The 27,967-nt window shown below is 32.8% G+C and overlaps 2 protein-coding genes across 5 annotated transcripts in view; both read left to right on the top strand.

Annotated features, from left to right (window-relative positions):
* LOC114340427 (uncharacterized) overlaps positions 1-27,967 on the top strand; it is a 643,253-nt gene that overhangs the window by 216,716 nt on the left and 398,570 nt on the right. For all 4 annotated transcript variants that reach the window (XM_028291178.2, XM_028291164.2, XM_050655885.1 and 1 more), the window contains one exon: positions 18,987-19,039. The gene's annotated coding sequence lies outside the window, so the exon portion shown is untranslated. The remainder of the gene's footprint in view (positions 1-18,986; positions 19,040-27,967) is intronic.
* Positions 1-27,967, top strand: part of LOC114331213 (G-protein coupled receptor Mth2-like) — a 680,964-nt gene that overhangs the window by 620,284 nt on the left and 32,713 nt on the right. The gene's annotated exons all lie outside the window — the stretch shown is intronic.

Raw genomic sequence — 27,967 nt, 5'->3', positions numbered from 1 at the left:
TAATATAAACATTTACATAATTGTTTATACAGGGCGCCCAAAAAATTTTTTTAATTTAAATTATTTGACAAAAAAAGAAGAATCTATATAATTTATTTAATTTAAAATACATTTTATTGCTGTTAGAAATCAGTAAAAAAATGTTTATATCACAAATAAACATTGTTTTTCGCTTAAATTAAATGTTCAAACTTCTTAAGAAACAGGTGGCTGGCGGGAGCTGGCTTGAACATTGAATTTAATCGAAAAGCAATGTTTATTTTTGAAATAAACATTTTTTCTGTTTCTGGGCAACAGTAAAATGTATTTTGAATTAAATAAACTACATACATTCTTCTTTTTTGTCAAATAATTTCATTAAAAATTTTTTTGCACGCCCTGTACAAATAATTGTGTAAATGTTTATATGACTAAATAGTGAATTTAATGACCTTTCAAATGAGCTAGCACTCGACCCCTATTCTCATTTAAAAAAATCATCGATTACGTCATCACCCCCAGATGGATGACGACACTAGTATGATATATATGCCAAAATATCATATGTTGAATGGGTTTATTGACAGATTTTAAAACACATTGTAGGTATACCCCCAAAATATATTTTATTACTATTCCTTTCTTTTATCTGTTTCAATAGTTTATTAATGTTTCTTCACTCCTTATATCAATAATACATAGTCTCAATTTACAATCAATTACTTTCAACTGAATTTTAATCCCTTCCTTTCTTTTCTTTTCTACTCTAATTCTCACCCTTTAATTTATATCTCAATTTCATGTACCTACATTGTTGTCTATCAATTCACATTTATTACTGTTATTACTATATGACTGCTAATATACCCTTTTAGCTACAATTTTTAAGCTTTCCGATGTTTCATCCTTTTTACGACCACTACTCCTCTCATTAAAACATCAAGGAGTATTGACTTTAGCAATTTAGGTTACAGCTGCACGTCCACATCTAACATATATATTAGATATCGACCCGTTTTGATCCAAACGTTGTTAGTCTTACACTAACACATACACTAATAAATAGAAGTCTTTAATAAATATAAATAAAAACAAAAATCTTTTAATAAATAGAAATAAAAATCTTTAAAACCATCACATTTTAAAAAAATTGTATATATGGCATTCACTTTAGTCTACTTCACAAACAAAATAACAGGTACAGATTTGTTGGTTGTCTTTCACCAACTATCTCTTCACCCTCAAAAATTCCCAAATTCCATAAACTTGTTTACCTTTGCAACATTCTCCGTCTATTCCACCATATCCCGTTAGCATAACTTAAGCAGATATATCATGTTAATGAATACTGAGGTAGTACCTCCTTGTAACTGAATCATTTAGTTACTTGTAACCGTTGACCTGAAGATGCTCTGCATACTTTAGAGAGCGAAACCGGTCGTCGGAAGTTACAAAACATGATTGAGAGTACGTCTGTCTTTTACTTCATTCAAAATATCATAATTTAAAAACAAAAATCGACCTGTTTCGGGATTTTCCCTAATGTCATCGGTTTACGAAATAAAGAATTTATTCCTTTCATTTGCACCATACTGTATATACGAGTAGTTGCAAAATTTACTGAATGCATTAACATTATTTAGTGGTGGCCGCATATCGAAATAACTACTCTGTGATAGACCACATAACGAATTAGTTACTCTGCGGTAGACCGCATATTGGATGGTAGACCGCATATCGAATCGGCACTAATCTATATATTTTTTCGTATTTAAAATATTACTTGCGGGTAAATCCTAATTGTTCTTTTAGTCAAGGAAGTCTCTTCGCATCTGCTCGGGAAAATGTTCTAGTCAGGTGTTTTGCATAATCTTACTCCTAAGTTAGTATTAAGTTTTTGCTAAGAAAGGTATTTCTAACAAGGGTGCATTGTATTTTATTATTTATCTTATTATTTTTCCTTAAATTATCCTGTTTATTAAATTTTAATCAAAAAATTACTAAAAATTCAATAATTAAATAGATATTGGCCCTCTACGCACCCGAGGTCTACGCTTATGTTACTGGTATACCTAAAATATTACAATCGACCTGCCGATTCGTTTGTTTCTTTATTAATCCGTGACCGGTGTATCCCTACCGAATAGAGAATATGTATGTTGGGCCAATTAGTCTTAAAATCAATCATGTTATCAATTAATTTATTAGTTGATTAGTACAAACATCTAAGGTACATTTCCTTAAAAATTTTTAAAAAATTTTTAATTTTTCTTTCAAAAATGTTAAAATTATTCAGAATTTAATGTCAGATGTCATACGTCAACGCAGAACAGATAAAAGCAGATTTAAATATCCGACTTTGTCAGTCAGCTGTTTCTACTAGGCCAACAATGGATGGGTGATACCTATACCATGAAAAAATTTTTTTTGTGTTTGTGTAACGTGTAATGTGGCCGTTTTTCTGTTTTTGCTGTTTGGGGTTGTACGGAGGATATCCAACCAAAAGTTATTTTCACAAGATGCAAATGTTAACACCTCAATTTTGTAGCGGTACTTTTTTAACAATTGACGTAAGTAAAAAAAGAGTTTTGTACTTCTTTTTCTTACAAGACCTCTTTTTTTATTTTAGCATTAGCTCCGATGATGACATTTATGTCGAAAGCGCTCAGCTAAAGAAATAAATTATTTACACATTTTGATATACTACATTTTTTATTTCCTCCAAAAGAATATATACATAACTATATACTATTGTGTTTCAATTTATCAATCAAAGATAGAATAAAAAATTATTTTTTTTAATATAACGCGGGCACATAAATTTAATACACCCTGTATAGTGATTTGTAAATATTTATTAGAAGTTAGTTTTCCCGCAAGGTGGTTTCTCCTTAATTACTTTTCGAGGAAGAATTAAAAATGTATTTGTAAATAAAAGTGAAGTGAAAGCTATTTAGGATTTTAATTTTAAACCGATTGTTTATTACGGGAAGGCAGAAACCACAGGTAATTTTAATTATTAGTTTTTAGACAAATAGTTTAAAAGAAAGTTTGGAATTTTAATCTCTTTTTGTTTAACCCCGAGTAAATGTTGTAGAATTCCCCGAAAGTAAATATTATGATGGTAGGAATATTTTTGAAAGAATGACTGTTTGTTTTCGAATGAAAAGAGAGTAAGGTGGAGAGATAAATGTTTCTGATTGGCTAGGAATTTTGGAATGGGGAAAGAGAAGCTTGAAAGTTGAGACAGTTTGAGAAAGAAAAGATTATTATGTTATTGGCATTGCTGAAGAGCAGTCAACGATTTCGTGGATAGTTAGATAGCAAGTACCAGTGGTTGTTTGATAGTGGAGAATAGAGCTGAAAAGTGGAACGAGAGACTGATCAAATTGAGACGAAATACCTCTTTGATTCTGTATTATTGTGAGAAGGAGAGGAGAGAATTTTTGGAGTCTGTTTGAATCGAGTACTGGTTAAAAAAAGGCCTGGCTCGTTGGAGAATTGGTGCTGGTATGCTGATAGATTTGAAGCTTGAGAACGGAGAGGGCTTTGATGGGTAGCCTAACATAGTCAACGAGGGAGAGCTGTTTTGGGTCAAGAGAAGACATCAGAGTGAGTGAAGCAAAAGGTCAATCAATTTATGTGAAAGATATTTTTATGTTCGGAAACTAAAATTTTAAGTAAAAGCATATGAATTCAGATTCCAATATTTCAAAAAGTAAATAGGAAGTATAGGTAATTTTGCGAATACCTAAATTTGTTTGTTTAGCTTGTTTTTTTTAAAGTCATCGGGAACAAACCGATAAATTGTTTTTTTTTTAACTAGAATAAATTTAAGTGGTAAAAATTTCATTCGGACAGCTGTGTCCACAGGTTTTAAATTTGATCGATTTTTAGAGTATTGATTTTGATAATAAAAGACAATTCTGTATGCTTGTTTTATATTTCTATTTAATTCCCTTTCCTAATTTTTTTTCCCGATTACAACCAACTAAGAGATACTGAAACCACGAGAGAAGATAAGTATAACATAAGATAATTTAGATATTTTTTTTGTATTATAAAAAGGCACCCTGAGATTTTTTCTTAATTTTGTTGTATAATTTGAGACAATTGGATAATTGATTAAATAATTAATTGGAGTTATCAAATAAAGATTGATTGATATTAAAGTAATAAAAAGTAAATCATAACAATACATATATATATATATATATATATATATATATATATATATATATATATATATACATAACATAATATATTAAAAAATAGAAAATACATAACTTTTTAACCCAAAATGACATCAAAACCCTAATGTAAATATTAGTTATTAATAGTGTTATTAATACAGTGCACCCATAAAGTAACGCATAAATTCATTATTTCGTAAACCGGCGACTTTAAGAAAAAAATACCGAAAGAGGTCGATTTTTATTTTTAAATTATGATTTTTTGGTATATATATATATCTTACTAGTGACGTCATCCATCTGGCATGATGACGTAATCGATTATTTTTTAAATGAGAATAGGGGTCATGCGATAGCTCATTTGAAAGGGCATTCAATTCTCTATTCACTAATATAAACATTAACATAATTATTTATACAAGGGGTTTGAAAAAAAATTTTTAATTAAATTAATTGAGACAAAAAGAAGAATGTATATAATTTATTTAATTCAAAATACGTTTTACTGTTGTCAGAAAATAGGAAAAAAATGTTTATTTGACAAATAAATATTGCTTTTCGCTTAAATTCAATGTTAAAACTGCCACCCACCTGCCTCTTGGCAGTTTAAACATTTCGTTTAAGCGAAAATCAATGTTTATTTTTTAAATAAAATTTTTTTCTGTTTTCTGACAGCAGTAAAATGTATTAACAATTAAACAAATTACATATCTACATCATTGACATCTTTTTGTGTCAATTAATTTATTTAAAAAAATATTTTTTTTTTGACATACTCTGTAAAGAATTATGTTAATGTTAGTATTTTGAATAGAGAATTAAATACCCTTTTAAATGAGTTATCACATGACCCATTTCTCATTTAAAAAAATCATCGATTGCGTCATCACGCCCAGATGGATGACGTCACTAGTATGATATATATGCCAGAAAATCGTAATTTAAAAATAAAAATCGACCTGTTTCGGGATTTTTCCTTTACCGGTCACCGGTTTACGAAATAATGAATTTATGCGTTACTTTATGGACGCACTGTATATTACATGTACTATTTCTGCGACTATAAAGTGGCACTTTCGATTACCACTTTTTAACAAGAAATGATATAAAAATCGGAAATATATAATATATTAACTCTCATCTTTAATGCAATCCTTGATAAGGCTTATAAGCTTGAGAGCTTATAAGCTCTCAATCAGTACTAATAACGTAGGAGTCATATACGCGGACAGACAGACGGACGGATAGAGAGGCATAAAACCCGAATTATATAGTTGTTTTCGTCTTGTCAAGGTGCGTCGAATAATATATCGCTTGTACTATTTCGGCGGCTTTAAAACAGTACTTCCGGTTGCAACTCTAAAACTGGAAGTCCTAGGTTAAATTTCTTACGGTTAATACCATCCTTTGGTTATAATATTTCATTCGATACCTCATTTGCCATTCTATCTGGTCTAATGACGGAGGAGCTGTGTTTATAAAGTCTCTGGGACAGACAGATATGGATAATTCAAGATTATCACATTTTCCCAAAATGAGTGAAAACAGTATACGAAACCAGAGTCGCCTGCTTGATTTATTTCTCTGTAACGATTTAAAAAAAAATCCTCTATAGAACCACAACATTCATTTTTTGTGTTAAAAGTGTACTTTACATTTTTCGTAATTAAAACATGGCTTAAACTTGTATAATTTGATGAATAAAAATGCCACAAGCACTTTTTTAATTAATGGTCCCGAAGCTTCATTATATTACACAAATTAACTTTTACAAACTTGGTCTTTGGAGTACAACATATTCCGCTTAAAATAATTAATTAACTTGTACGAAATTTGTTGGAGGTTTGTCGTGCAGCAGGACCAGACCCGGAAGGAGATGAGCGCCAGTTTAAAATGCTCTCAAACAATTTGTGGATATTGTCTTTGGGACCGACTCTTGTCACTGTATTCAAATTTAAGCAATTAGAAAGGAACAGAGGGAGTTCTAAAAGGGATCTTTAAAACGATGCTGAAGACTATTACCTTAATGAAGTCGAATCTTTTAACTATAATTACCGCCATTGTCCTGGCTGCGGTCTTAGTTAAAGGATGACTAAACATTTGAACTTTGACAGGGAGGTTAATCAAGGACAGTAAAGAGATAGAAAAACATTCTACGATAGTTCGTAGTCAATTAAAATATACAAATTTGCTAAAATATGGAGGAGGAACACTACTCAAATGGCTCCTAAAATTATTTGTCGATATAATAAATATCGGAGTAGTACCAGCGGAATGGAAGGAAAGTCTCCTGCTACCGACACTCAAAAAGGGAGATTCGAAAAATCCTGAAAATTATAGAGGCATTAGTCTAATGAGCAGCACATTAAAATTGTTGAGGGCAGTCATAAAAGATAAAATCGAGGAAAAAGCGAACATGACAGATGAACAACAAGGCTTCCGGAAGAGCCACAGCACAATAGATGCAATTTTTATTATCAGACAAATAGTAGAAAAGGCTATTGAATATGGAAAACCAGCATACATGTGCTTTGTAGATTTAAAAATTGCTTTTGACGGGGTGAGGCGAAATGACATCTTAAATTTATTACAAGCTGAACAAATAGACCACCAAATAATAAGGCTAATTAATGAAATTAACAAGAACAACAAGACCAGAGTTATAATATCAACAGGAGAAACAGAACGCATAGAACTAAAAAGAGGAATCCGCCAAGGAGACTCGTTCAGCCCATTGCTATTCAATATGGTGATGAATCAAATAATTCCCGAAGTAAGAAAACGACATGGATACCACATGGGAGCGCATAAAATTACGATACTATGCTATGCCGATGATGCAGTTCTGATGCAAGTTAGAAATAGACGGCAAAATTGTAGAACAGGTAATGAAATTTAGTTGCCTAGGAGTAGAGATCACTAGTGATAGGAATATAAGAACAGAGACCACAACACAAGCAACAAAAGCGGCAAGAGTAAGTGGTTGCATCCGAGAAACCATATGGAGAAACACATATCTGACCCCGGAAAGCAAAAAAAGTATACAAGACAACAGTAAGACATATCCTAACATATGCAGCAGAGACAGGGACCGATACAAGAAAGACGAAACAACAAATCAACAATATCGAAATGAAAGTATTAAGATCAATAGCGGGCATATCATTAAGAAACAGACAAAGCAACAGAAGTATACGAGAACGATGCAAAATTCAAAATATTAACAGGTAGATAAAAACAAGAAAGAAGAACTGGAACGAACATGTAAACCAAATGGAGCCAGATAGATTAGCGAACATCTATAAAAACAACAAGCCGTATAGCAGAAGACCCGTTGGAAGGCCGTCGAAAAGGTGGAAAAACAATGTACAGTCAACAACACCTGAAACAGAATAAGAGGCAGACAAACGGGAGTAATCCTAGTCGCACGAAGTAGAAGAAGAAGAGACAATTTTAAAGTTACAGAAAGAAACACCATAATATAAAAGTAATATTTGCAATATTGTGTATCGGAGAGTAAGAAGAAAAAATACCTCAAAATTTATTATAAAAGATCAGCTTAGAATGTACAGAGGTGGCATTCCCAATATATACCATGAGACCACTATGAATTTTGATCTCATCAAGCAGGTTTTTTAGACCATGTAGGCAACTTTGATGCTGTGAGTGTAATAATGGAACAATAGGCTGAATGGTACCCAGACATGGTATTTATCGATTTCGAGCGTGCCTTTGACAGCTTATTTTATGCCAATATCTGTAAAATTTTAGAGCCAAGAAACATCCCGCAAAAAATATTTCCATCATAGTCACTGTACACTGAGGCGAAACGAAGCGTGAACTAAAGTTTGAAAATCAATAGTAATAAAACCAATCCATAAAAATACATGCATGAAACAACATACATACTAGTTAATATTGATAACATGCAGATTAAAAAAGTGGAAAATTTTACGAATCTTGGAATTGTCATAAAGTCGTAAAGGAAAGGAAAGGAAAGGAAAAGAAAGGAAAGGAAAGGAAGTGTCATAAAGTCTATAAAAGACAATACTCATATTAGGATACGAAAAGCTCAACGAGCATTCAACATGCTCAATCCTGTTTGAATATCTGGCCAGTATACTACAAAGATAAAGATCTGAATATTCCAGCCAAATAGCATGTCTATTTTACTCTCCGGATGTGAAACCTTGACCGAATCTGCCTCACCTGACCGAACAAAAGTGAGAAGAAAATGAAATAACGTTCAGAAAGGATCAGTCACACATCCCAAAAAAATAGCTACAGTATTTCAAAGACTGCTCTAGAGTGGAAATCCAAAGGAAAAAGAAAAAGAGGTCGCCCAGCACAAACTTGGAGAAGATCCATCATGAACGAGATAGGAGGTCAAGGAAAATCTTGAAATGAGGTGAAGGCTTTGGCGCAAAATAAACTTGATGACGCGTTTTCACTGAAGCTCTATGCTTTACTTAGGAGTTCAAGAACTCTATGTATTGTTGTGCACCAGACCCGGAAGGAGATGAGCGCCAGTTTAAAATGCTCTCAAACAATTTGTGGATATTGTCTTTGGGACCGACTCTTGTCACTGTATTCAAATTTAAGCAATTAGAAAGGAACAGAGGGAGTTCTAAAAGGATCTTTAAAAGATGCTGAAGACTATTACCTTAATGAAGTCGAATCTTTTAACTATAATTACCGCCATTGTCCTGGCTGCGGTCTTAGTTAGAGGATGACTAAACATTTGAACTTTGACAAGGAGGTTAATCAAGGACAGTAAAGAGATAGAAAAACCTTCTACGATAGTTCGTAGTCAATTAAAGTTTACAAATTTTGAAAGTTACAGAAAGAAACCCAATATATACAAGTAATAGGGTTCTAAAACGATTGGCTGGTGGCATGTTTAACTTAAATGTTTTGTTTATATGCAATTAGCCACAGTTCAGTTGTAATGACAGTTATATATTTTACCTAAAAAATACTTAACGTTTCGATTTTCCCTCCGGAAATCTTATCAAAAATTAAGAGAAATTTGTTTAGAAGATGTGTATAAACCCGCCAACTGTTGTTATTCAGGTCATTTTATGTTAAGTCAACATATAGTTTGTACTTTGGCTATGATGGTTGTAGGCAACAACCGGCTTTGGTGGTAAGAAAGATATGAAGGTGGATGTTTCTATACCCTATGATATATAAAATTCTGATTATTCTGTGTATTTGTACAATAATTCTATGTGTTATATGAATGTTTAAGATTGTTCGTAATAATCAGTTTTTGTACTTCACTTTATCATATATTGATAGATTGTATCTATCAGTATTTGATAGAAATATGTGCTTCACATTTTTTTATTCTCTGTTGTTGGTATCTTTTTGTTGTTCACTTCTTCTTCAAGTAGGTATTGGCAACCAAAATCTGCTGCATTCTGCTGATGGATTTGCTACACATTTTTCTTCATTTAGTAGGATGAGGGAAGTTATTTTGATTTTTGAACTTATACTTGTTTAGGCGCGATTTAGAGTAAAATTTCATAATACTGCGGCATGCGCACACAGACAGTATGGCGTTTAGTTGCTGAATCTTTCAAGTTATGTATAAATATATCAGTGCAAGAAAAGGTGTGAAAAGAATATATTAGTGTTTTTAGTAAATATATTTATTATAATTTTTGTGTCTTTTGATTTGTCTTCCTCAGGAGTAAGATGAGTATTATTAAAACATTTTATTGTATATTTATTATACTTCACCTTCCAGTGTGTTTGTTACCGTGAATTGTCATTAGGTACGCACTCAACGAAAAAGGTACGTAATATCAATAAAAATGTTAATTCAGACAACAAACGCAATACTTAAAATTTGTACAATTCTTGGTTTTATTGGGACAACAAAACGATGTTCATCAATTCATTATTTTCGTTCGTTGAGCCAATGTATTACGTTTATTGAATGGATGAATATTCATTATGTATACCATAATATCACTTTATTGGTATTACGAACTCTGTTCACTGAGTCAACGAACACTATTTATTGATATTACGAACTCTGTTCACTGAGTCAACGAACACTATTTATTGAAACAACAACGTCGTTAATTGACCGACGAAGACTATTCGTTGTGTCAATAACAGTGTTATTTCTCCTAACGTATTTCGTTTATTTCTACAATTATTTCCGTTTATTGTTACAATTAATTCCGTTCATTCCTAATATGAACGTATTTTATATTAATAATTACTGAATGCAATAATAATAATTTTTAAATCCCCCTTTATTGTCCTTAACCTAAAGCACTTTACACTGTGTGATTTTTCATATGATTTTACTTATACAGTGTACTGGAATAAGTGTTACACTCCCTCACCCCCTTATTAACTTATTTATTTTTAGCACATAAGCAAAACGCTCGGACAGGCCGATTTTAAAAATAATCAAAGTATATTATAACATCAATGTTTCGAACTTTACACGATCCGTCTTCAGAAAGTACGTCATGTGACAGCTTATTTAAAAGCGTTTGAAATGGTGATTTCAAAAATGTACGAGAGTGCAGGTGCAAAATTTCGATCGAATTCTTTTTAAGCGCATTAATTTTTTTTGGAATTCTGAGAAAACTAATAAGTATTTTTGAAAAATTTAAACGCAGAATAAAATAATACATTATTACCGAGGGCAGAAAGTCGCTTAGAATAAACAAAAAGTTTCTGTTGAATGGTATGCCTATTTGAAATTAAAAATCATACCAAATTTTCTCTTTTTCACCCCTGTGACTTATTAAAATAATCATTATAGAGGTTCTCAGGGACTTCAGACCCTCGATAATACTGTAATATTTAATTTTGCATTTAAATTTTCAAAACTAATAATTAGTTTTCTCAGGATTCGAAAAAAATGAATACATTTAAAAAGAATTCGACCGAAGTTTCACGATAAGAGACACACAAAAACTTCCTTCTACTACGGACTACACTTGAAAACGAAATGCAATTATTATTCGGCACTTCGGTAACACAGAGAAGCTAGGGGTATCACGATAAGGAAAAGCCGTTAACTTTCAAATGGTCAAGCAAAACATTTATTGTCTCAACAACTACGATTATTGTCACAATGAACGCATTGATTGTGGGCATTAAATGCAGTAGTAGATTGATTAATGCATTCGTTGTCACAACAATCAATTTACATCTATTCAATAATCATGTATTACTCTATATTAACAACATTTGTACATTGTTTTAATGAAATCTGTACGTTGTCACGATAAACCAAGGTAATTGCTTGTCATCTACGAAATTAAGAAGGGGAGTTGCTGCCAGAAGTAACAGTATTTATTAAATATACGAAACTAAGTTATTGGCTGAATAAATTGAGTGTTATTGATTAATGTACTCTAGCTATTCTCACAATTATTATTCAGTCATTGTGACAATAACCAAATACATTCGTCAGTGTCTAAAAGTTCGTTGAAACAACAAATTAAATTGTTGTGACAACGAAATACTATTCAGTAATCACTGTTCATCAATATTACGAAATAAATTTTTTTGAGTGCGTCCGAACCGATACAGACACAGTCCTCGTAGAATATTTGGTATATCATTGGGCCAGAGATCGAGAGGTCTTGAGTTCGAGTCCGGAGCAATCCTATACTTTTTTTTATTTTTTTCAAAGCGGTAAGCACAAAATTAGTTTGGTGTTTAAAAAAATTAAAACAAACTGTTTAAAGTATATTTATTTTTAAGAAATCATATAATAGAAGTATAACTTCTTACGTGCGTACAAAGTACACACACATTCTTTTTTTATGTATGTTTCCTTCACGATTATTGATGCATCATTCCAATGTGGTCTGTGTTCATTATCCCAGGCATGTTTGCGTAACTGTGATTTGTCGTGATCCCCGTTTTACTTTGTCGTACTATATACGTAGTATAGTATAATAGATAAAGTTATAGGATCGTGCAAAAAAATTTTTTCAGATTTCACTTTTTTTCGACGTTTTGAGTCCCCCTGAGTCTAAAAAGCAAATAAAAAAAAACATGTCGGAAGTATGTACGTACGTACGTACGTACGTATGTACGTACGTACGTATGTCGCCACCGCCCAGCAAAAACTACCGGACCGATTTTGATGAAATTCGGTATGAGTAAGTTTAAGAGAATTTTGTCGAGAAACTAAGCTTTTAAAAAAAACCTCTCAAAGGGGGGCCGAAATAGGGGGGTTATTTAGGGCCCATTTTTGCAAATTTGGACCGAAATGAATGAAATTCAACTCAAAGTAAGCTCATCAATAGGTAAATAAAAATACGGAATTTGACATTTCCAAATTCAAAATGGCGGCCAGCACGGCCGACCGCCCATCCGACACATTTGACTACCTATCTAAAAACTTGTTTAAGATAAGTTTAATTTGAAAAAGGCGTTATATAGTCTAAAGATGAGGCTATAAGAAGAATGTTATCGTTTTTCAGAAAAAGTTACAGGTTGCCTATATTTAAGGGGTCAAAATTTGACATAAATTTGAACGAGATTTTCTCAAAAATGGCTCCAAGGAATTTTTTTATTTTTTGATATATTTTTGATATTCTATCAGTAAATTGAATTACATTAGTCAGATTTCTTAACTCCCCATAGGAGGGGAGTTATGAATTTTTTATAAAAAAATATTCGAAAGCCCGTAACTTCCTTCTTAATAGAAACTAAAATTTGAAATTTTGCAGACGTATATGGTACTTTATTATCTATTATCACAATAAATTTTACCAAAAATATGGCTTCCCGTTGAACCGGAAATGAATAAAAAATCTTAATTTTTTTAGATACGTCCTATATATTTTTACATATTTTGAAAGAATGTAAAATTACCTTTCCAATGACATACAATTCGTTGCTGTGGCTCAAAAACTCGAAAAGTTACGGTAAATAGAAATTTTGCTATAATCTTATGTGTGTCCTCTCTCACGCGATCATAGCAGGGCATTATTGTAGGGCAGTCAATGAGGGTGTTTGGCTTCAAATTCCATCCTACTACACTGATGTACTTGATATTTTCACAGTAAGTAGGTAATAGCTCAAGAAACAAAATCTACCCTATATACTATGGCGCTTTTATCTTGGGACGGTTCCCACTTCTTCAAAGGGGGTGGAAAATTTGTTGGTCAAAATAAGCACGGAAGTGGTTAAAGAACCTATTTCTAAGCAAAAACTGGTCCATACTTTTTTTTGAGAACTCAATACTTTTTTAGTTATGCGTAGTTAAAAATTTGCCATTTTCATTGAAAAATGACACCTTTTCGGACGTATTTTTTGTGAATACCTTAAAAACTATGCATCGAACTAAAAACACTATATAAAACATTTTTTAGATTATAAATAATAAAGAGATTCGTTCCTTCGTAAATGTTCTATTTATAATACAAAAAGAGATATGGTAGGTGAAAGTAGTTTGTTTTTTGGTGCATGCTCAAATTGGTGTATTCATCTTGAAATAACAGAGGAACGGTGGGTTTTAGGGGTATAATGCTACCAACACCTTTTGTAGTGTTTGAAAAGGCCTTTAAAACGAGCACAGTTATGTGAAAAATATATGACTAATGTACTTTAAGGAAAAATGAATAGTATTGTCCCTTTCATGAGCATTTTTCAGTACGTAACAAATGATAGGAAAAAGGGTAACTCCGTGATGTGTTTCTTGCATTTATAAAATGGTATTTTCTTTGATTTGTATAGTCTTATAAATTATACAGATTATATTTGTAATAATATTATCTAATTAAAAAATATATTTTTTTTATTATGGCGCCATCTATCGACAACTAGAATAACTAGAATAAATGTTATAAATGTCACCGACGAAATGTAATCACCGACGTGCTTTTTTTTCTGTCACATACAATTTAATGCGTTAGAAAGAAATCGAAAAACTGTGACGCACTGAAAGATGATCATGAGAAAAAGAATATATACATTTAACTCCCCATCCACCATAATTTAAATGCATTGTTTTTCTTTTGCAATATCTTTTAATACAGTGTTATTTCTACTTTCAAAAAGTTGAACGGGTTTAAAATGAATGGTTTTTGTAAAACGTGATCAAATTATAGAATGAATTTTTAAATTTTCTTAAAAATCTTCCTTTTTCTCCATGTAATTCGAAAATAAAAATATTTCACCCCTGAGAAGTGGTGGGAACCTCCCCCATGATAAAAGCGCCATAGTATATAGGATATACTTTGAATTAGGAGATTAGGCTACTCTCAAAATTTCATTAAAATCCATGCAGTAGGATAGAATTCGGAGATAATATCTTGTTCTTAATCTCGCGCATTGACTGGCTAATCGAAATAGAATGAAATCCAATATTGTAAACTATTAATTTCTCAGAAAAATGAACTAATTTGAAATGAAAGTATGACTATAATATTCTATTGATTTATGCAATAATCTATACATCTATAGTGTGTCCCCGAAATATGGTATCGAACATTTTCTCAAATGTAGGAATTAATGATGCGTAGAACCATAAAATACTTTCAAGTACAGAATGTGTTTCTAAAATATCAAAATAACGAGTAATTTTGTTATTTTTATAGAATGCCAGTATCTAGTACCATAACGATAATAGATCGGTACGATAAAGTTCTCGGGCGGCCCTTCCGTCCAGCGTTTTTAATGTATATTTCATGTTTGTTAATCCTGACGCTTAGTGATCTTGTAAATTCTCCTTCTTAGGAATTGAAGAAGAATCTATAATAATATTACCTGACAAGGTTAACGCAACCGAACTTATGGACAAAAGCAGTGGCGTAACAAACTCCGTCGGGGCCCTCCCGCAGAATTGGAAATGGGGCCCCCTTTAAAAAATTACTAAATGCGACATGTGTAACAAATACCTATAATTATGTGTTACAGACCAGTAAATCAACGTAAAATATGACGATACCGTGTAATTTTCAGTGTCACCACCGAAGTGGTCAACTCAAGACTTTTCGAGTTATTTATGAGTAAAAATGTTTATTGTTCAACAAAGAAACTACGTTTTTAGTCGATGTTTCGCAAATAGTTCAAAGAGTAAGTATTCGATCGAAAAGAATATTGTTAACAAAAATGAAGTCTATCGACTCAGTAAAAGAAAAGTTGTAGCTCTTGAAAGGTTTTTCTTATTCGTCAAATACCCAATCGAATATTTCAACGTGAAGTAACCAAAAACTGAAATAATTTTCAGGGAAACTCAGAACTTTTTTAAAGTGTTTAAAATAAGCTTTATTTTTTACAAAAGTTTCTAGCATCAAAACTAAGCCAGTTACGCTAAAAATACAGTTAATCCCATTTTTTGGTAAAAAAAATTTGTGAAAATCTCCCCCTTTTTAGCACCCCAAATGAAACTAATCATTATCGCCTTACAAATTACCTAATTTTTTTATATGACCTGTAAGTTTCACCGGTTCAAAGTGCTTATTTTTAAAAGGGTTCTAGTTAAAGGGCTTGAACGAGTCACTAATCACAAGTATATGCAAATTTTAAACAGCGATATCTTAACCAATTTTTGTCTTACAGAAAAACAAAACAAATCCAAAATATTTATAAAAGCATGACCTACATTTCTTTACTCTTTGAGATTTTTCGTATCACTAATACTTTTTAAGTTATTTCGAAAAAAGGCATTTTCCAAAACAAAAAAAACTGTTTTTACTATGAAATCAAATTTTTTTCAAAGATAAGAACTTCGAACCAGTCAAACTTACAGATCATATAAACAATAAATATTTAAAGTAAATGGTAAAGCGTTATAATAAATTTTATTTGGGGTGCGAAATAGGGGCAGATTTTGAAGATTTTTTTTAACAAAAAGGAGTCAACTTTATTTTGAGCGTAATTCGTATAGTTTTGATGCTAGAAACTTATAAAAAAATAAAAATAAAGCTTTTTTGAAACATTTAAAAAAAAATCTTAATTATTTTTCCCCGAAAATTGCTTCATGTTTTGGTTATTTCAGGTTGAAATATTCGATTTGGAATTGGACGAATAAGAATAATTTTTCATGAGTTTCAACTGTGCTTTTATTGTGTCGATAGACTTCATGAATAAGTACACCATTTTTTATATCTTATAAGCTACATTTTTGCTGCAAATATTTCTTCGATATCTAATATTTAATTCGATAAATACTTTTTTTTGAGTTATTTACGAAAAACCCGTCTGAAAACATTGTTTTTTTTTTGTTGAAAAATAAACATTTTCACTCGCAAATGACTTGAAAAGTATTAACATAGAAAAAGAAACTCTATAGAACAAAAGTTGCTTATAATTAGTCAATTTATACATTTCCGGGATTATTTTAAACGTATGTTTTTCACCCCGAGGAGGGGTGTCACCCCCTAAGTAAAAGCAACCAACGGCATAAATCCAACTGTGAAGTGGAGTGTAACTAGAACCTAAATCCAAATTGTCAAGCAAATACGTCCGTCGCGACGCCGATAATTTCACTCCAAAACTCTTATTTACTGAGCATTGGTGTAATCATGCATTGTTTATGACGACTTACATTTTTCATCTTTATTGGTATAGAATAAAATAGAACAAAGATTACTAAATGGTTACATAAGTATTATTCTGTGAGATGAACAACTTTCTTCAAGCACTATCTACTATCAGCGAATATATCTACAATTTTATTAATTCGGATGGACAACTTCATTTTCAATACTGCACTTCTTAAAAAAATGTATGTATGCAAATAATATAACAACACATTTTTACATATATTAGACAACAAGATGGGGCACTTGACATATTGGGGCCCCCCGTAAGCTTCATCCTGCAAGGCGCCTCTGTTAGGCCTCTGGATAATCGTATCGAAATACTAAAACGTAGGTAAAGATTAAAGAGAAAACCCATTTCTAGATTTAGAAATATTGTTCTAAAATTAGGCAAATTGCAATTCTCAAATCTTTGAATAGTCACGTACAAAGCATTATAGTTTATTGTCGCCACCCATAAAAGTTAGTGAGACCGGAAAATATTTTTCTAGATATGAGATGATTCACTTGCCGAATATGCCTATTTAGAAATTTACGTTTTTAAATTTAAACCCACAAAGTAAAATCATATACCTATAACAGATTTTACATAATATCAGACGACAAGATGGGGCCCCTGCTCGATTGGGGCCCCCCGCAATCTTCACGCTGCGGGGGCCTCTGTTACGCCCCTGGACAAAAAACAATACTAGAAGAGCATACTAGAATTAGTCACAAGTGGACCTTACACAAAACTGACAAAAGATTCAACGAAATTACTGGAGAACAAATTACTTATACAAAAATATGCACAAATTTAAGGAAAAATTGGCGCTACAGTAGGACACCACAACTATACGGAGTCCTAAAAGTTCATAAAGAAAATGTAACCCTGAGACCAGTTTGGGTATAATTCAACTTCTAACAGACAATACAACAACGTACATTAAAACCTCACAACAATTCTTCCAAAAAACTAGCAAAATTAAATTATAATTACAACAATATGGTAGTCAGTTTTTTATCAATGTACCATTGGAAAAAACGCCAAAAATAATAATTAAACTTCTTTTTCTTCTTCTTCTTCTTGTTCTCTTATAGAGGCAGTACTGTATGTTTTTCTTCAACGGTGTCTTTTATGCTGCCCCTAAATTGCCGTAACATCTTTTCCTTGGGCGTCCTATAGGTACTTCTTTTGCCTAAGGATGATTTGTCCCTGGTTGTTCTTACTATCCTTGATTCAGTCAGCCTGCTTATATGTTGATTTCACTCTTCATTTCTGTTCTTTACCCAGGTATTTATATTGGCTACCCCACATATGCACTTCTTTCCTCACTTCTTACCCTGTCCTGTAGTCCTTTTCCAGCAATGTTTCTTAAGATCTTCATTTCGTTAGTCTCCAGATGTCTTTTTGTTTTGCTAGTGTCTGGTCTTGTTTCGGCCGTGTAAGTCGTAACTGGCCTAATAAATGAATTATATATTCGTGCCTGTTTCCACTCTTAGGTGTCTGTTTTTCCAAATTGTGTCATTTGGACATCCGGCCGTTAAACTAAACAGGGAAAATGTATTGAACCAAACTGAATGTATCAGCTATCATAGATTTTTCAACTCAATAATGGTTTCTGTAAGCAAAACTTGAGAAGAGCCATGGGCTCATTCTTATCTCCATTATTAGCTGGTGTGTTTATGTACGATTTCGAACACACCATTGTACCTACAGAAACAATGCAAACAACTCACATTATAGTGGAGATATGTAGATGATGTGTTTTCCATTTGGCCTCACCCACCGGAAGCATTCAATAAAAAATGCTTGACTGAAATCAACAATTAAGAAGAAGCAATCAAATTCACCATGAAAGAAGAGGAAAACTTTCTTTCCTGGATGTGCTAATCACAAAAGAATTTACAGGATATGCAACCAAAGTTTAGAGGAAGCAAACTCACACCAACAGATATTTAAGTTTCCACTCAAATCACAATGTAAACGTCAAAAAAAAAAAGGATAATAAAATCATTATACGATAGAGCCCAAAATACTTGTTCCAATGAAAAGGCATTTCAAGAAGAAAACCTGCTAACAAAGGCTTTAATAAAAAATGACTAGCCATTGATTTGAATTTGAACTACCATTAAACCCCCCTCCCTAACAGTTGAAACAATAAAATTTGGGGTAGTTCACATTGCAAGGTCAAATATTATCCCGACCGGTTTAGATTATTGACACAGTTTTCATATATATGTTTTTTAAATATAGCTACTTTTTTACTTAAACCATTAATTAGTTATTTCTTTGCAGGATTCAAGCAATACATGAAGATATTTTCCAAAGCTACAACAGAAGATTATTCGGTAAATTTAATAAATAAAACCAATTTTTAATCTAAAAAAACTCTCAGTATACGTTATACGTTATTTCTTTCGCCTTGTTAATTTTAACATGATTTAAAAAAAGTCATTTCATAATATTATTTTTTTACGGCCGTGCTAAAACAGCCACTTTCACGCACGCATTTCGTTTCCGAAAGTTGCACTTTCCCGCACGCCGTGCGGGAAAGTAAAATACCTTGTAATATGGCATTATAATATATTATAATACATGCAATAAACTAACATTTAGATATTATTTACTAATTTATTTCAAATTTAACTTATTGTGTTCATGTTTTAATGAAATTAGCGCGATTATTTCATTCATAGGAAATTCTGACCAATAGAAAGCTACAGAAATAAAAATTAAACTGGTTATTTTTTAATGATTTTAACTTCCAATCGTATAGTAAGATATTTGATCACGTGTTTAATTCTGTAGAATCGATTAAAATTATACTGAGAATTATTTACTGTAGAAAATTACCGATAGAATTTTTTAAATAGATTGTTTCTGTTTAATGGCAACCAGTTTGCTAGTTTTGACAACTGTCATATTTAAGAAAATATCCATAATATACGTATTAAAAAATAATCTTACGAATATCACACGACAGTAAGATTAAATAAGAAAATAATGCTTCATTTTTACTCAAATTTGTTGCCATTAGGCAATAGCCACTCGAGCCCTGCGGGCTCTCGTGTCTATTGCCAGATAACAAATTTTCGAAAAACTGTCGCATTATTTTCAATTTATTCTCACTCTCTTGTGATATTATACCCGATAATTTTTGATAATATCCCGTCGTCAAGTATATGATGTCAGATGCCCTTCGTTGCTCCGAAAAAAACACATTCCGTGACATTAATGACAATTATTGTTTTAAAAATTATAAAAGTGATGACTTTCAACCGTCAAATATTTATAACAAACTGTGAGTTTAATTGCACCAATTTGTACTTCATAAATAAATTTCAATAAAATTTTGGTTTTGAACAGTTTTATTCATGAAATAATCGCAACAAATTGCTCTCGATCTCTAAAATTATTATCGAATTTTTGCCCTCGTGACACTTTGACATAATTTCACTCCCCTTCGGGTCGTGAACTTCAAACTGTCAAAGTGTCACTCGGGACCAATTCGATAATTTTAGAGCTCTTGTGCAATTACTACTGATTATTTCATTCATAGGAGATTCTGCCCAATAAAAAACTACAGAAATCTGAATTAAATTGATAATTTTTGATAATTGCCCGTCGTTAAGTATATTACGTTAGAACTCCTTAGTTGCTACGAAAAAATACATTAAGTGACATTAATGACAATTAATGTTTTAAAAATTATAAAAGTGATGACTTTCAACCGTGAAATATTTATAACAACTGTGTGTTTAATTGTACTAACTTGTACTTACATAAATAAATTACAATAAAATTTTGGTTTTGAACAGTTTTATTCATGAAATAATCGCAACAAATTGCACTCGATCTCTAAAATTAATATAGAATTTTTGCCCTCGTAACACTTTAAAATAATTTAACTCGCCTTCGGCTCGTGAAATTAAAACTGTCAAAGTGACACTCGGGAAAAATTCAATAATTTTAGAGCTCTTGTGCAATTACTACTGATTATTTAATTCATAGGAGATTCTGACCAATAGAAAGCTACAGAAATGCAAATTAAGGTGATAATTTTTGATAATATCCCGTCGTCAAGTATATTACGTCAGATGCCCTTCGTTGCTACGAAAAAATACATTCAGTGACATTAATGACAATTAATGTTTTAAAAGTTATAAAAGTGATGACTTTCAACCGTAAAATATTTTATATCAACTGTGTGTTTAACAGTATTAGTTTGTACTTACATAAATAAATAACAATAAAATTTTGGTTTTGAACAGTTTTATTCATGAAATAATCGCAACAAATTGCACTCGATCTCTAAAATTAATATAGAATTTTTGTTCTCGTGACACTTTGACATAATTTCACTCGCCTTCGGCTCGTGAAATTAAAACTGTCAAAGTGTCACTAGGGGAAAATTTAATAATTTTAGAGCTCTTGTGCAATTACTACTGATAATTCGATGAAATAAAATTATTTTGAAATAATATTTAAAAGTCAGATCACTAGACAATTACAATGGTTTTGAATCGTCGTCATGGAAACCAATATCGTCGTCGTGGTAACCCATTATATTGAAAGTTTGGTTTTGACAACCTTGGCAAAGAATTAAATTGTGTATTTTCACTTCTAAATAAAAATTGATATAACTCTTTTTTTTTTGTGGCTTTTTTCCAAATGTACGGCCCTAGAAAAAATATTGTTCCTAACTCATGAGGAAAGTGTCTTCCCCGCACTCGACTGCTTGCCCAAACTCCGCTATCGCGTCGTTCGGGTCAACGGCAGTCTCGTGCGTGAAAGTATCACTTTCCGCACTAGTTAGAAAATAACTATTTTCTTTTGTTCATTATCTCAAATAGAAATAATAACTCTCATAACTTTGGAAGTCGTAAAAGAAAAGTTGTGTTTACTCTTTTTTGTATTATTTTTTCTATTTTTGTATGCAAAGAAAATTTATTAACTTTTGCGTTCTTTAAACTTTTTATATTTACTGAAGTTCCAAGGCGGTAATGGCAAAATCGATGAATTGTATCGTTCCAAAAGTTTGGCTCATTAAATATTTAAATCTGCAAGATTAAATTGACGAATAATGAAGATAAGTAAGCCCATGGCAGATAATCCTAAATGGAATGAAATGTAATGCAGAGTCGGGTTTTATGGTTGATGAAATTATTCAAAAATGTTTTTAGGTCACAGAATTGTCCAGTAAATACAAATTGTAACAAATATATGAACATATTCATGAAAAGCATCCATTCAAACATTCGTACATTTATTCGAAAATCCGACATTTTTTAATGAATTAATTACTTTATTCATTCCTTAATCAATTGAAATCAAAATAATGGTAGGAGACAGGAGAGCAAAGTATGCTAAATGTGCAAGCACTCGAGTGTTATGGGGACCTATTGGGTTGTGAAGAGTAGGTCCTAAAACCAAAAAAAAAATTAAGTAAAGTTTTCCATTTTAGTGGGGACCTGTCCATTTTTAATGTAATTTTCCATTTCCAACAATCGTTTTTTTAGATTATAGCGCCACCTATCCATAATTCGAAAAAATATCTCGAATAAAAGTTACTAATTTTTACGTGTGGAATCCAAATCTGCAATAAAAATGGGGGCTCCCATTTAAGATTTTAAAGTAACCCCCCGCCCCACCTCCGAGGGGGTCGTGTTTTGTGCCGTTGGATAGATTTTTCAAAAATATTGAATAAGTGTATTTTTCAGTTTTTCGACTGATGTTCATTTCGCGAAATATCGCGGGATCCGTAATTAAAATTTTTAATTTACCTCCACCCTTCTCCGTGGGATCTCGTGTTTGGTATCATTCGATAGATTTTAAAAAAATATTGAGCACGTATTTTTAAGATTTTCGATCTGTCATTTATTTCGCGAAATATTCGCTTTTTTCTTGTGAAACTTTGGGACTCACCCATTTCCTTACGCCCCGCTCAAATCGTCAGATTTTTTAAATATACACTGTTTTTCTTGTAGTTAACTTACCTAATCTTAATCTGACGATTTCGAGTTTTTCTAAGGATAAAATTTTTTTTTCGCCCCCCCCCCCTTAACGAACTCCCCTGCATTAAAACCCAAGGTAGAAGTAAATTTTCAGGGTACAAGGTTTCTCCTTATGTCATAATCTGACGCGCTCGAGTAACTGCAAAAATCCCCGCTTGGGCTCCCCTACCATAAAGATTAATACGGAAAAAAAGAAAAAATTAAAAGTGGATACATTAAAAATACAAGATTTATTTTATTTAGCGTATGGCTCAATACATGGAATAAATACAATAATAATTGTAAAAAAAACGTAAGTACATAATTCAAAAATACAAACATAAGCTTATATAAAAACGAACATAGACAAAATACAGATTAAATATAAGATAATACAAACAGATAAGGTTATATCTTTAAGTCAAGTTGAGCTATCCATTCAAGGCCTGCAGGCGTAGTTTTGAAAAAGTCTTTTGGGTCTCCTCGGTATGCCCTCAATTCACATGTCTCCACTATGTGTTGGATGGTTTGATCTGGAGCACCACAGTCTCAGCTGGAGGTAGGCTGTTTTCCCCATTTATGTAGGTTGTGTGCGCATACTGCATGTCCCGTTCTAATTCGGTTTAGGCTCTTCCATATGTTTCGTGGCTGGTCGAAGCCATCAGGCTTTTGGACTGGGTCAATAAGGTTGGATACTTCAGGTGAGGCTTCCTCAGTCCACACCGTGCGCCATCTGGAGGTAACATTGGAATCATCTGCCGTTAGCTGTTGGGCTATTCTTATGGGTGGTTTTCTGGATGGGAGTCGGTTTGCTGCTAAACTCGGGATGTCTTCATGGATTGGTAGTTGCAAGTTGCTATTTACTTTCGAATACTCCGTTATCAAGGCCTTTTGTCTTCGTAGAATAGGCGGAGGTATATGGCCAAGGATGGGAAGCCAATATAATGGAGTATTCTTGATGCAGCCACTGATCATTCTCATTGCTATATTAAGCTGCGTATCAACTATCTTCACATGACGACTATTTAGCCAGACCGGTGCACTGTACGCTGCCACAGAGTAGACCAAACTTAGCACAGATGTTCGTAGTGTGTCCGCAGATGCGCCCCAGTTGGTACCACAAAGATTCTGGATAAGGTTATTTCTACTACTTATTTTTTGTGCAGTTATTTGTAGATGTTTTTTAAACGAGAGAGTCCTGTCCAAGGTAACCCCCAGATATTTTGGGTAAGGTTGGTAGAGTAGTGCTACATTTCTTATTTTGACCTCTAATTTTTGGTTTGCCTGTTTGTTATTGAGGTGAAAACAGCTTACCTCAGTTTTGTTTAAGTTGGGTATCAGGCGCCATTTTGTGGAATATTCATATAGTTTGTTGAGGTCGTTTGTCAGCACGTTTTGAGTAATTTCAAACTGTTTGTGTTGTACTGCTATTGCTAGGTCGTCAGCGTAGCCAAACTTTCTTCCATCAGTGTCAGGTAGGTCCGATATATAAGTTGAAAAGCATCGGAGCAAGGACTGATCCTTGGGGTACTCCATTATTTAATTTCCTCTGTTTGCTTATGTCAGGGGTTCCCAACCGGTGGTACGCGTACCACTGGTGGTACGCGTACCACTTGTGGTACGCGGGAAGATTTCAGGTGGTACGGTTCACGTATGTGAAACAAGCGATTACGCTGGGCCTCTGTCTGCGAAAGTGCCAGTGCAGTTGTCGTGCTTTCATATTCTATGAAGCAGTTTTTGGTGAGCTCTGGGCCTTCAAAGGATAGTGTTAAAAAACCTAAACCGCAGGCTAATCAGAAATACCACGAAAGCTACTTATAGTATGGTTTTATAGTGAAGTCTGGCACAGAAAATAGTGACAATTCTATTCATAAATGTGTTGCTTGTTTCGAAACGCTTTCGAGCCAAAGCATGAAGCATTCTATGCCGATACGTCACCAATACACAAATCATTGTGATGTGGTAAGCTGATCGAATTTTTTAAAAGAGAATCTACTTTTTTTAAGAAAGAAAATAAATGAATGACTAGCTTTGTAAATATCATATTAACTTAATAAAGGCATCCTACCTTGACAGTTGTACAATTGCAAAGGATGGAAAGCCTCACACAATTGAGAGACCCTTTTACTACCGGCCGCTGTGGAAATGGCCCAAACCGTGTTAGGAAAAAAGGCAGCCAAAGCAATTTAAAAAATACCATTGTTAAACAACACAGTGAAAAGGCGAATTACTGATATATCTTCCAATATTGAAGAACAACTTTGTTTAAAACTTCAAGAATGCACATATTTTGCACTTCAAGTAGATATAAACATAGCACAGCTACTCGCATTTGTACGATTTGATTTTTATGAAGAAGTTATAGAAGAGTTTTTGTTTTGCAAACTACTTGAAATCAAATTGACAGGGCTAGCAGCAAAAATAAAGAAAATTGCTCCTGAATGCCGAAGTACACATATTGTCTCTGCACACCGAGAAGAATTAAAATTAGAAATAATTAGTAGACATATTTCTAAAAAAAAAATAGGATCGGAGAGAGCTTCTTTCCATTTTTTCATGTCCGCCTCCCGGTGTTTGGTGGCATATTAAATATCTTCAAACTATTTCAGGTAGTACGCCAAAATCTTTAAACTATTTCAGGTGGTACGCAGTTGCTAGAAGGTTGAGAACCCCTGGCTTATGTCATTACCGTGGATTACCTGGAAGTATCGATCAGAGAGCATATTATTTATTAGTTGCAATATTCTTCGTCATGAGATTAGTTTGGTTAGTTTATAGAGGAGACCCTCCTTCCATACTGTGTCGTAGGCAGCTGTCAAATCCACAAAGACTACAGCCGTCTTTTGTTGCTTTTGGGAGCTTGCTTCTGTATGCGTAGTTAGACTTAGAACCTAATCTGCGCAGCTTCGATTAGGTATGAAACCTGCTTGTTCGAGTGGGATATTTTCAAGAATTTGTGGGCCTATTCGGTTTAGGATAAGTCGTTCCAGAAGTTTATAGCAGCAACTGAGAAGTGCTATAGGACGATAGCTTTCAACTTTATTGTGTGGTTTATTGGGTTTTAATACAGCAATTATTTTGCTCTTTTTAAAAGCTTTTGGTATGTTTCCAGTTCTAAGGATCAGTGAATAGAACGCAGCCAACCATTTTCTTGTCCTTTGACCACATTGTAGTAGGAACTCAGGATGTTTCCCATCAAAACCAGGCGCCTTGCCAGTTTTCATGTCTCGGAGGGCTGATGTTATTTCTTCGTTAGTGAATTCGTGGGAGAACCTTGGGTTATGTGCGGCTGTTTGACGTAAGTTGTTGAGTTCCTTTTTTTATAGATTTTGTATGTTCTTTGTCACGTGGAGCCCTAGATAGGGTCACTATTCTGCTAGCTATTTGGTAGGGGGACAAAAAGTGTGGTTTTCGAACGAGCGGGGCACTTCCCCCTAGCTTTCTAAGTAGGCTCCAAGATTGTCTGCTCGATCTTTTAAAGTCCATTTTCTCTGTTGTTTTTATCCATTTATCTCTCCGGGCTTCATTTAATGTTTGCAATACAATAGGTCATTAGCTACATCTGGGTCACAATTCTCTATATATGTAGTCATTGTAGAGTTCTTCACATTCATTATTCCAGCCTGGGATATACTCTTTGCGGTAACCTCTTGGTATACACTTTTTTTGCAGTTGATATCACTGCACCTACAAATCTATCGTAGCTTTCCGGTGTGGCTGGAACCCATCTTATAGTTTTATCAAGTTCAGTAGAGAATTTTTGCCAGTCTGCCTTCTGAAAATTCCATCTTTGTCTGGGAGTGGATCGGACTAAATCGGGATTTTTTTTATTGTATTTTTTATTTTGTATAAGCTTTGTCCACAAATTGTAAAAATTTTTTGACAATAAAGCATACCTTACTTACTTACTTACTTACTATCGGGACCTGGATGCCTACTTCATATATTATTGGACGATGTTGGCTGTGTGAGAAATTCTTCAGGACTTTTCTTGTTATATTGACAGGTTGATTTTGAGAGTTTTTCGTTGAGAAACGGAGATCTGGATTGTATTCCTTTCTCCACGCTGCGGATCTAAATGTTCCCTTGTCTTTTGCATTAAATATTTGTTAAGACTAAGGTTGTTTTCTTCTGCCCACTAAAAATACAAAAATCAAAACAGTATACAAAAGAATTGGTACACAAACAAAGAATATGCAGCAATAAGGATATAGAAAAGTAATTTAGCAATAAGGATATAGTAAATTTTACATTTTCAGTTGAATTCGCAAAAGGTATGTTGCCTTGGCAATTTTCTTGTGTATATAAAAAGGCATACATTTTCTATTTTATTTTAATTTCCGTTGTGTGCTAAGATGCAAAGATGTACTACGTGTGTTTCGACACCTCTGTTAAGGGCAAGATCTTTTTGTACCTTTTTATTCTTTATACGTGTATCTTTTACCTACCTATTTATATATATATATATATATCTTTAGTAGTAGTAATTTTACCTACCTATCTTTGAAGTGTTCTTTTTATCAACATAACGGTTTGTGGCACTATTTTTTATTTATCAATGGAAGATAGTTTTAATACAAAAATACTTGTGTAGAAAAGTAAAAAGCACACTACTGTTTTGCTTACAAAGAACTGTACTTCATGTGGAAAGATTTGAAGATAGTACACGGTAAGCCAAGACACAGTCAGTCACAAGGATCTATTTAACGTGCAAATAAAGACATCGAAACTAAGCTGAGTTCCTGGTTGGAATGCAAGGAAACAAACAAAGCTTACCATTCTGACATCAAGTGCAGTTTGTATGAAGCTATGTGTGGGGTTCCTGACAAAATGGTTTGATTTTGAACTTTTACCGCTGGTCCTTGGTAATTGTATACATTTACCTGGAAAAGTAGATAATTAGATATAATTTCCTACATTTACCGTCGACTCTGGTAATTGTATCCAATTACCGGTAATTGTATACAATTACCAATTATCTACTCTTACCGTAACATATATACAACGCACCATTCATTTTAAATTACGACCACAATATTAAAATTATGATTTTCCTGTGCAAGATATCCGGATATCGGAAATCTGTTCCATTATTAAGAAAACTCCTTTTATTAAAAAGGTAATAAAAATTCCTGAAATTAATTGAAATGTCTTATGCACGTTTTGCAAGTTTCATCAGAACACAATTAAATAGAAGCGACATAGATAAGAAGTTCTCGAAGATCTCCCGAGGTACTGAATATTAAGTTTAAAGTTTAATTAAAATATTACAAGAGTTAAAGC

Source organism: Diabrotica virgifera, chromosome 7, assembly GCF_917563875.1.
Source record: "Diabrotica virgifera virgifera chromosome 7, PGI_DIABVI_V3a".
NCBI lineage: Eukaryota > Metazoa > Arthropoda > Insecta > Coleoptera > Chrysomelidae > Diabrotica > Diabrotica virgifera.
The sequence above is the reverse complement of the archived record's forward strand: the minus strand, read 5'-3'. Positions and strand labels throughout refer to the sequence as shown.